Here is a 12,233-nt window from a genome sequence, read left to right as displayed (position 1 = left end):
ACTTTATCATAATTCTTTTCACAAAAATATCCTATTTTCTTGACATTTCAGTATTTAGCTATTAACTTTACTAAGTGCAGCATTAAAGAGTGTTGAATGCAGCAAAGGCCCCCACTTTTAGTCCATAGTTTGGGTCGAGCTTCAAAAGAGCTGCAATCCTACAATACTCATAACACAACTCAAGAACATCTTTTGTTAGCCTCTCCCTGTCTGGTAAACACCCATGTTTTCCAAACTTGTAGTGCTGCTGCAGAATTCATCCGTTCCTAGCCCAAGTTTAGATAACCGTCATGAAATCACAAGGACATCATCAGGTTTATTGCACTACTTTTTATGACTTATCAACTGACTTTTAATGTGTAGAACTGGTGTAGTACCTCTTTAATTCTAACAAATACTCCTCATAGACCCTCAGTCACACTATGTGAACTGATAATGTGAGCTTGAACAGAGCATCTGTTCTGTTGTATTATTTCAGATTTTATTGGCAATCACATTGGTACAGTATTTGCAATATTTGGTGGATTATCACTGAGCACTGATCACAGGGTGGATTTGGGAGCGCTGCCTAAGTCTCTCTACAGTAGAGAAGCTACTAGTCTAACAGTGGATGAAGCGAATAAGCCCAAAAGCTCCTAATGTGCCTGCTGGTTTACAGATTATAACAGATGTTTGTCGGGCTGTTTCGGTTGTAAAATGCAGTGGCTGCAAACAGTGATAAAGGGTTTTTGGTGATGATTGTGCATCACATTACTTAAAAAGTGTCAGAAAATAATTGTTTTTTATTGTTTTGGGTACTGCAGGAGGGATTTTCTGCCACATCTACATCTTTATCATTATTCTGCACTTTTTTTGCTTTTCATGTGTTATAATACTACCAATGAAAGGTCACTAGACATCAGTGACTGTAGATTATTCCTCTGTGCCAGTCTGCCTATGTTCATTCATCATACATGTGCACATTTGCATTTTTGTGGTATTTACAGTGTGAAATAAACCATGAAATATGGATGTATCGTGATTCTCAGTCCCCCACTGTTGCATTCAGGCAACAGCACATGATTGACAGCGCAGCACTTGCACCCTTAAATTTATGCACACACCATGATATCCCCCTTTAAAATGTTTTCCGGCATAAGGTCATAATTTACTTTGCCTCCAGTTACTTCCTCCTCTCCCTCCCTTCCACCTCTTGATAGCATTGCTTGTAATTTATTGTATTGTTTTTAATTAAATGGATGGCAAGGAGGGGTTTAAGTACCCAGCAGTTCCAAGACATGCCATTTCTTATCTGAATTCTAAATTCAGCGCACACCTACTGTAAAGCGGGGCCTATAAAGCTGAATAGGTCCCAAACTGCTGCGCTGCGTGTTAGAGGGATTGAACAGTTAGACAAATGTCACCTTTAGAGGAAAAGAGCGGGGATAATAAAGCGACGGCTGGGTAGTGGCAAATGCAAACTTCACAGACATCGGGACACCACAGATTGCTGCAGCAGTCTGGCTTGTGTATTCTCAGTCTGGCATAGAGGATCAGAGAGGAAACAGCCTTGGATTACAGAGATGCTCGCCCTGATAGAGAGGAACTTTAAATTAAATGGAGTCACAGCCAGCTCAGAGCTGTATTACTTCTGTCAGTAAAGACCAAACCACAGTTCAACACACAAAGTCTTGCGTGTAGGGTCATTTCATGCTCTGAATTGTGTAAAAATACTTTAATTCTACTATTTATCTGACCTCTGCATCCACTCCTTGCAGCTCAAGCAAGAGTATGGCCAGACCACCAGAGTGCTTAATAAGGAAATATACTGCAGCAAGGAGTTGTGGGTGGGAACAAGCAAATCAATTCGATTATCCACAGCACAAGCTGAGATGTATGTCTGAATAATCAGGGTGAGCTACAGACTATGGAGGGTTTATTCCGTAAGACTGGCGTTAAATGTGATTTCCCCATATATCAGGTCACTGGAGAATATTTCTCAAAGGTTATTTGCGCTCAGTAGCCACTCACAGGACTCTGATTTTATGCCGATGACGCTCTGACATTCAGCAATCACGGCCTGATGACCCCCCTGACCTTACAACATCAGATCTTTTATTTTGCAAATGTACCATTCAAGCAGTCATGTCAGTGCCCCCAAGGAGAATTCACGTCGCCTTTATCATGGCAGATATTTACTATCATGGTGACATTTTGCCGTCCCCAGACACTCATGTCAATCTTGTGGTAATTTAAATAGATGGATACATTGAGGGTTTTTAAACATGTGTTCTCAGAATGGCATGTTTATCAAATACGCATAACATTTTTGAGTTGAGGTGGATCGGCGAGTCCTGCACATGAATTGTGAACATGAATTTATTTACCTCCATATGTTCATGCAAATTGGAAGGACAGTAGCATAGGTAATACAAATTGCTGCAGTTATCCTGCCCGTGCACCAGAACACTGTACACTTGTTCAGACACACTAAGGCAGAGATCTCACACTGTGTTTCTCTGTGAACATGACGGACAGGGAGAAAGCAGCAGGATGCTGTGTAGATGATGCCTGCTCTCACCAGAGCTTTAACCTTTCCCTTAGCGTCCTTCCCACAGAGTCTCTCTTTTCCTCCCGGCCCCGCTGTCACACAGCCCTATTGTTTGTCCCTGTCCTGATTTGGCGCTCATTATAGAACCCTGTTTATGCACAAAAGCTCTCCCAAGACATGCTGCAAGGCATGAGAGAGAAGGAAGACAGGTGAGGTGGAAAACAAAGAAGAGGAGATGAATAGGATGAGTAGGGATAGAAAAGAATGAACAATGAAAAGAAGAACAGATAAATGGAGCAGTACCATGCAACTGTTATTGATGTTTGACAATTGAGTCAGCCAGTTAGCATTAGCACTTCTGCCTGCAATTTAAATTTTCCATGAACATTCACATGCACGTGAGGTGGTGCTTCTGGCCACCTGACAAATATGTACCCAATAGTCACTCTTTATTTAGCTGTTTTTTTTTTGGTCTCCACCACCTCCTAAGGATTTTTTTTTTTGTTTTTTAGGCCACCATGTTTGAATTTGTTCATCAGCTAGTTGTTTGTTTTGTCTGTCCACTATTTGACACTAAGCAAGTGACTAATTTCACATTAGGTCTCTGTGATATGGACCAAAAACAATATCTCTGGGTTTTTGAGCTGCATGGCATCTACAAGGGTTAAATACTCAGTTGTAAGTCAAAGTGAAATGTTAGATGCCACGAGGCTCTTATTAAAGGTCCAGTATGTAGGATTTAAGAGGATATATTGGCAGAAAAAGTCAATGTGATATTCATAACTGTTTCAGTAGTGCAGAATCTGCTGAAACTAAGAATCGTTGTGTTTCATTACCTCAGAATTAGCCGTTTATACCTACATACGGACCGGGACCTCTTCCACAGTGTGTGCCATGCTGTTCCTGGAGTGGCTCAAAACAGACAAACCAAACACTGGTTTTAGATAGGGTCATTCGTGTGTACATTTCACATACACAGTGTCATTTGATTTGTTCTAAAGATGAAAGAAATGTTAGTGATGCTATAATCAATGATTAAACAATCGTTTGCAGCCACATCCCTACTTTAAAATGTATTTGAAACCAGGCTTTCCTACCTGAAATTCTGACTTGAAGGGCTTGAAGGAAAACCAGATTCTTCCCCACCAGTCTGGAACAGGCAATGCAATTTCAAGAAAAATGCGATGAAGCATCGACGTCTCATCTCCCCATGTTTTTTTGAGAGAACATCTCAGTACATGCATTCCTACCACCAGAATGCCACAGTCACACCGTGTAAACCCGCTTCTCTACTTTCCCCACCTTCCCCCAGGAGAAATGTGATGCAATGATTTCCAAACCCACTAACACAGACTCCCTCTTTCCCACCCTCACTCCTTCTGCAGCTAGATTTGAGGTGATAAGTTACAGCAGCTTTTCTTCCTGCTTTTTCAAACCTGTTCCACTCATTCACTTCACGTTGCTGCCTCAGTTAAGTTGCTGCCCTGGACTTCCTTGTTCATTCAGCTCACGTGCGTTGCAGATATCCAGCACGGTGCCTCCTGAAACGCTGGGAAAAGCACCTACAGTCTCAGCCACTCTGCTGTGTCCTGTTTTCATTACATGGACTCCCCAGGAGAGGGTGTGGATATAGCAGCACTCCTTCGCTTTCCACCCTCTCTCTGTCTCTCTCTCTCTGTCTCATTCTCTCTTTCGTTCACTGAGCACAGTAAGCCGTCTTGATCTTGGCTCCACTAGACCATTTAGGGACTGGCTTCTTTTTACTGATGGCTTAGGAGACATGGGCCACTCAGCTGCAATAAGGTACATCCAATCAATGCACTTGTGAACCCACAACATGTATAAATACAGTGTAAAGGATGATGGTTGGAGAATGGACAATGCTGTAATGGAAACAAACATTAGTGCTCCAACTCTGCGGCAGCATTTTCGGAAAGGCCTTTTCCTGTTTCAGCATGGCTGTGCCCCTTTCCTTAACGCCATGTCTCCCAAAGTTTTTCATAGCAGAACTATATAGCTGGAATCTTTTTGGGATGCTGACTATGCGCCATTGTGCCCAACCTCACTAATGCTTTTACAGTTGAATTGGAGCAAATCCCTGCCGCTAGGTTCCCAAATCTCATGGAAAGCTTTCCTAGAGGAGTGGAGACTCCAATCATTGTCCAACAGTTTTGCAGTCTATCATGACCTGCATGACATGATGACTGGGCAGAAGTATCCGGGCCCCTGGGCCCCTGGGCCTGTGCCCATTCAGCAATCCATCCATGAGTGGATGAATAAGGACATTTCCACAGTGATATTGCATAGTCTGATCTCAGCATATGGACAACTTCATATCCAGATTGTGTGCCGCTGCATCATCTGAAATGTAAGATGTAAGTTTTAGGTTTTTGTCAGTGAAGTGACTCCCTTCTCTGGGAGTGCATTGACCTGTTTTAGCATGTGTTAGTGTGAGTAACACAATTCTACACTGCTGTAATTTGTCCCAAATGAGCCAGACTTGGGCTACAGTACAAATAGCATTTCATAGATTTAGCAACTGCCATGAGTCATAACATTTCATCATTAACTAGCAAATATGACTGAACATGAGCAAGGCTGCATGGAGGCTCTTTGAGTAGAAATGCTCAGTTTTATAGGAGCAGATTTCGTTTGCAGTCATGTAGCACACAGGAGGCTAGTACATGAGGGCTTGTGCCATGCAGAGGTAGAGAATACTTCACATCCCCTGGACAATAGTTAAGAAAAGAATTTGTTGAAAGCACCGCTAAAGTGGGCCCAAGCTGAGCATCAAACCACAGGGAGCTTCAGCTAGGAAATGGGACTGTTGGGGGTGTGGGCACGCTTCAAAGGTGACCCAGCAAGGCCTCAAGGAACCTGCTATTTAGTGCCATCAGGTTCTTTCTTTCTCTCATTGTGTTTCAATCTCCTCAGCTTCCCTCCCTGACACATTTTCCATTTACCCCACCTCTATGGCCCTCCATCAGTAGCTAAACTACATGGTGCTTTTGAGGGATTCCATAGTTGCTCTTCGTCGTTCTGCGCTAAGCCCACCAGGAGTCCCTTCTCTGTCTTCATAGCCCTGCAGCAACATCCAGTATGGTCCACTAAAACCCTGCCTTGTCACTGTAAGGGGAGCATCTTTAATTTGCAGTTTATAGCAGCATCAGCATTTCAGACAGAGAAGAATCAGGTTGTTTCTTTTTTATTTAATTCTTTCTGATGTGTCACTGTAAGTGACAGGCCCATTTTTATGTGTCTGAAGAAATGTATTCAGATCAGTAACAAGATGAATGACCTGACAATTGATTCTGTTTGGGAAACAGTAGAAATAACCGATGCAGAACATCAACAACAACCAATACAGCCACACAGCATAAAAAGATTTCACAATGCCCCACAAAACCATTAGCAAAAATAACATCTGCTTTAACATGAAAATTGCGATCATCATCAGATGCTTTTCTTATTGCACTCCCATTTGACACAGCATTTTTCTGTTCCGTGAAGTACCCTTTAAGTGTTTCATTGATGTAACAAGCTTTTCATTAGGAGACTTCAACTCCATGCAAGATTCTAAGCAACCCAATAATATGCCCTGCTTTTGTGCTAAAGGACATTGTATTATAACATCAGTGCAAAGAGTAGGTGTTGATCTTTGCAAATGTCATGCTCCGTTCAACAAGGCTCAAATTGGACTTGTTATTTGCCCAACCCCCAGCCTGTTTGTTTCCCCCTGCCCTGTAATATTCAACAATTCTACCTTATTTAATTTCCACACACAGCTTGTCCTCAGCAAAAGTAACACAGAGCAGAGAAAATTGTAATTTCACAACACATCATTGAGCATTTCCTATTATGATTGCCACATGTTAACATGTTTAGGACATTCAGGGAAAAAAAAAGCGTTGAGTTTCTTGATATCTGCTTTACCTGCATTAATTAAGGGAAACAGCGGCAGCAGTTTGCCTACTTAGCGATAATGAGGTGCAGTGCCAACTATGAATAACAGGAGATTGACCATACGTGAGCTAAATGAATACTGAACACAGCACAGTCAATGGCTGCCTTAGATGCGTGACTGGAGAGGTTTGGTCTGTTATAAACAAAACAAAGCCAATGCTGAACAGAGAGACAATTAAACCGCTGCATCTGGCTGTGCCGTTGTGAGTGGGTACCCAGCCACCGCAATTACAGCGCTCCGTCACTCGTGTAACCCTTCGCTGTCCAGATGTCATGCAGAGGCAGATGATAAAACTAATTCTGAGTTTGTAAGAATGTTTCCAGGAACGGCTTCATGCTGCCCAGATGCCCGGCTGAATCTGGGAAACCCCCCTTTCACTACAGACAATCATATCATCTACTGATTTAATTCCTGGGCTTCTTCTCAGTCCAGATCAGTCGCTCGCTATCCTGCTGATCACAAGCTACAGGGCAATCTTGGAGTCCTTTTATGTGGAGCCCAGACTGTTGCATTAAAGAAAGGACTAATTAGAGAGGAGAGGGAAAATCATTCGGCTGGGTGAAGGGAAATTTTTCCATCAATGCCAGAAGCTGCAGAAATGTCATTCTGACATTTTGTGAAAAGGGCTTGGTTGTGCTCTAAAAGCACAGGCTGTTTATATAAAGCAAAGAGGCTAGGGCTTTTTATGTTTAAAGAAACATTTAAGATTGTACCTTAATAAATTCGGGAATATATGGGACCACAGATGGGTAACAAATTGAATGAAAACTGAAAATACAGTGCCTTACGGCGAATTTCCATCAGACCAGTGGCAGAGGGCATCTCAGTGCCTCTTATTCATTTCCAGTGGAGAGCAGAAGAAGCAGTGCATAGTGGCAGTGTTGTGGCAAAGTTGGGTGTGGTGTGTTTGTCTGTCTGTATTTGTGTAAAACAGACTTGATCAGCCCACTAAGAAGAAATGTTGTCATTGTATGTTTTTTTATGTTACATTTCCATGTTTGATATGTGTCATATACGCATTTCTAAGGCAACGCAATATTTCAGTTGACTTTGCATCAGTAGGGGGATTGTTGTGACAGCTAGGCGAGATGCCTGCCAAGCTGCAGACCTCTGTTCAAGACCAAAAAACAGCAAAACCATTGGTGATTCATCTTTGTATTTCTAGTGGCTTTTTAGGCTGTGGACAGGGGTGCTGTAAAGTGCCACAAAAAAATATTGTTCTTTACCGAGAGATTGCTATTTTTCCATTGAAATTGTTAACGCAAAAACATGTATTTCAAGACAAATCATGTTTTGTTTCGTAACCATGGTTTTCTGCCTAAACCTAACCACACATTGACCACAGCATTGCTGAAATGTAAAGTTTCAATATTTTTCTGGTGATGGGGTTGAACAGATTCAACTTTATGCAAATGCTTCTGTCCAGCACAATGTAGCTGGCTCTCAAAACGTGTACCAAGCAGAAAAACTAGGCAGCGTATCTCTGAAATAAAACAAGATTCAGCAGTGGCATTTCCTTTTTCTTGCCTCAGATGTTTTCAGAAATGCATTTTGGTGGATAGTTTAGACGGAATAACAGAAGGTTTATGAACAGGCTGCCATTGTTTTTGTTTAAAATCGCAAGCAGAGAACCAGGAACTGCCCAGCTAGCAGTGTTTTTATCCAATCAAGTGCATTCCACAATATAGTACATCACTAATGGGAAGCGACCAGCCGAGTGGAGCAGCGCATCCCCCAGCATGTGTGTCCGATCGGGCAGAAATGTAGCATTAGGGAGTTCTCCAGGACAGCTCCTCTCCATGTTGCTGAAAGGATATCCTGTCGTTTGGTATTATGGTTATGGTCCTCCAAAGGTGTACCGTTGGGTTGAGATCTGTTGAGTGAGAGGACATTAGCATTTATTTGATGTTACTGAAAGCTCAGGAGCAGCGACGAAATGGATTTTGTGCTGAGATTGTCATTATCAACTGCAAGAATTAACTTTAAATCCTAAATGTCTTTAGATTTGTGTGTGTGTGTGTGTGTGTGTGTGTGTGTGTGTGTGTGTGCGCGCGCGTGTCTTACATAATCTTCCAGGCAGCTCCTAGCCTCCATGAATATCAATACTGCCAACTTGCAGAGAGTTCAAACTTGCTTGCAGCTCACTGGTAATTTGACAAGTGTGCCGTTGTTGCGGAACATTATTTGTCTTTAAATTGCCAGCTCGTAGATTGCTTCCCATCTCACCAAAAACATTAAACAGGAAGCTATTTGTGTCCTCATTGCTGGTAAGACTGCAAATGCCCTTTCAAAAAAAACTCTGAAAAAGCTTCCCTCTCTGAAGTATGCTAGCTACGGGGTTCCCTACTCTTGAGTTGGATTGTTGTGATGTGAATAGGAAGCACCGGTATATTACCTCAACATGGATGGTGCTTGCTCTGCATGTGGATGTGCTGATCTGTAATCTATGTCATCTTGAGCGCACAAGGCCGATACGATGCTCTATTCACTTGCAATTCTCCATGAAGAACGGTTTGCTCTCCCATGTGTGTGATTCCTCTGTCTGTATTTTCTCACTCACATCCACACTGATATGCACATGTGCCCTTTCTCTCATGCCAGCCCGTGCATGTCATATGCACACAGATGCAGGAATGCATACATGCCAGCTTTCTGGATCCTTCTCTCCCTGTTTTTCAGCTCCTCTGTGTTGTCTTCATAGCATCCGGTCTGTATGCGTAGCCACAGGAATCTTTGCTGACGTCTTCGTCCTGCAGCCACAGCCACTGAGAAAGATGTTCTAGAGGCGCGGGGAGATAAGAGAGAGGAGACAATCGCATTAAAACTCACTCTACCCCCCTGACCAAGACCAGAGGTTGGGATTTGAATGCTAGAATCTGTGCACTTAAATCCCTGCACGGCTGTTGGTGCATGTCCCCAAGACAGAGCGCCTCCTACTCCCATGCAGGCTTAGGTGCTCACAAATTAACGCACCATCATTAACAGAATAACATGCAGCCATATGCATGTGGAGCCCCTCGGAATAAGTCTCCAAGAGAGACACCGCGGCTGTTGTCAGCACAGCAGTGGAGCTGTCAATGCTACAACACAACATGCTGTACGGATCCAATGGGTGAAGCCTCTTGACATCAAAGGTGGCTCACAAAAGGATCTGTGTTTCCTTTTACTGTTGCCTACACCTGTCAAAATGGTGCGTTTTGGGTTTTTTTTTCTGTTGTTGTTGTGTTTCATGTGCTCCTCCTGCACACCGTTGCTCCTGCTCTGTAGCACCACAGAGACCCCTTGTGGAAGAGGGGAGTAGAGCAAGGTGTGCATGTGTGTGTGGTCCAGGACAGATCCTAGCATCCCTTAAACACATTTCCTCCATCGCTCTTTCTCTCTCTCTGACACACACACACACACACACACACACACACACACACACACACACACGGAGTCCTCGATTCTCAGCTGTGGACAATATTTTTGTGGAGCCGTGAGACAAAATGCAAAAACGTCCTCCAACTCGGGGCCTTCTTTGAATCTCCAAACCAGATTTTCCCTGTTAAAGCTTTAGCTATCATCTGAGCGTGCTAGACTGCACTAGAGGGCCAAATTAGAGCAGGCCTTGGTAAAATAAAATCCCTATTATCTTTGAACTAGCAAGTACCCAATTATACGCCACAGTTATCTCCCATCTCACAGACTTCTGAGTCCTCGCCACAGGGCCAATGAGCAAGGAGTGCTAATGAAGAGATGCTGAATCACCTTTTTGCCTTCCTGGACGCACAACTGGTGGAGCCTCCTTGATCATTGGCAGCTTTTTTTTTAATGGATCAGAGTCATTTCTAGACTTTGATGATGTGGATCTTTTTCTTTCCCCCCGGTGAGCCCATCGCAGCACACGGCCACACACTCATGGATGTGCTGTCGGCTGTGGCGCGCATGTGATAAGTGCAAGAGAAGAATGAGAGGTCTCTAATCCAAGGCAGAGACAGAAAGCGGGTTTAAAAGGGGTTTATCTGTCTCCAGTCAGAGAGGCCGTGTGTTCAGTATGAGCCGAGCAGAGAGAAGAACTCCCGCTGATGTGAAGGCAGGGGGTTCGTCTGTTGATATGTGCTCTCTGTGCACTTTCTTACCTCTCTGTTCTCATGGTCTTCATCATCCCAGGAAGCCTATCTGTACATCACACTGCCTGATTGTACAGAAATATGACCTCAAATGTCTTGATAGCTGACTTTTTCTCTTTCTCTTCGACTTTAGCTCCTGGAATTGTTTGACTGGAATTGTTTGGCTTTTTTTTTTACTGCCACACATCAGCGATTACGATCATACATTTCAAACTTCCCAAGAGTCAACATTGTACGACATTTAAGCTGCTCTTTTCAATACTTGAGCATGTAGTTTGTGGAAGTACTTTGGTTACAGAGATTTAATTAGACTTTAAAGCTGCACTAATTTTGGATCAAATCCCTGATCGCTTGTCATGAGGAATAACCGAGTTTTAGCTTCTTTTAGCACATTGTTTTATTTTTTAACAGGCTAGAAATTTAACCTCCTATACTCCTGCCCTTTCTATCACACTGTAAAAAATAAACCTGAAAAAGTTAGTGACTGGGCTGCCTTAAATTTTTAAAATTGAATTTTAAATTTGAATCAGTTTTATAAATTGAATTGTAACAAAATTACCATTTGTCTTCTTATATTCAGTAAGCTTAACATATTAAGGCAAGTCTGACACTAACTTTTTTATAAGCTAAAACTAATAGTATCTTACATTATTTTGGACATTTCTGAGAGAATTACATTTATCTGCAATTAGATTGTGAGCTCTTCTGTCCTGAAACCTGCTGATAAACCCCATATTGTCAACATACTTTTGACATCTCCTGAATGCCTGAGGACTCTAGTTTAAGTTTGTAAAGTTTTATGAGGCTATGATTATCCTATAGGAAACAATATGTAATTTAATACAGTGATGTATTCAGTGATGTGGGTCAAAAATGGTCTTGCTACAATGAAATGGCTACTACAGGGGCTAACATCATCACGCATGAATACAAAAAGAATCATTCAATCAACAGTGTTCTAGTCATGTCCAATGTATGCAATTGCAAGACTGTTTACTGACCCCACTATGCAGAAATAGTCAAAGTAAAAAAGCAAATAGAACACATTTCTATTAGTACCTGAAAAAAAAACAACATAGTTTTTGCCCAAAACTACATGCTAATAGCATAAAGTGTGCATGTCTGTAAAGGATACAAATATTTTTTGAGGTGAGAGGCCTGCATGATGACTAGTATGATATGGTTGGTACCAAGGGATTCCTAATATAATAAATATAAGGTCTTCACTCTAGCTTTAAAAGCCTGTACAGCCTCTAAAATACATTCGTGTTTGCAGAGGACGATGGTGTCCTAGCAGAGTGGAAGAGGTTTTATTTTTTGGGTTCAGTCTCACTACTCCTTGCACTTTAAAATTTCTCTTCACTTCTTTTAGACATCATTTACAGGCAAGAGTTATGATCTTTCTATTTTACTGTGGTATCCAAACTTATTTGTCCTTGTCTGACAGTTTGCAGGTGTACACCTCTGCACTTCTTGAAACTTGCTTATCCTCAAATGTTGGTCATAGTTTTTTAATAATCATCATAACTAGGAGCGCTTTAACACCCAACTTTCATTTTGCAGTTGCAGCTCTTGAGCAACTTTTTTTTTTAATGGAATTGCTGAGATCATATCAGGGCGCAATCAAGCC

The 12,233-nt window shown here is 42.2% G+C and overlaps 1 protein-coding gene across 4 annotated transcripts in view; it reads left to right on the top strand.

Moving 5' to 3' along the window:
- The window catches only part of LOC121963031 (interleukin-1 receptor accessory protein-like 1), a 335,394-nt gene that overhangs the window by 280,795 nt on the left and 42,366 nt on the right, over positions 1 to 12,233 (top strand). The window lies entirely within an intron of this gene.

This window comes from Plectropomus leopardus, chromosome 24 (assembly GCF_026936395.1).
Source record: "Plectropomus leopardus strain MGB_pleo_1.0 chromosome 24, ASM2693639v1, whole genome shotgun sequence".
NCBI classification, from domain to species: Eukaryota; Metazoa; Chordata; class Actinopteri; order Perciformes; family Serranidae; genus Plectropomus; species Plectropomus leopardus.
Note: the sequence above shows the minus strand (reverse complement) of the source record. Positions and strands in the feature narration are given on the sequence as shown.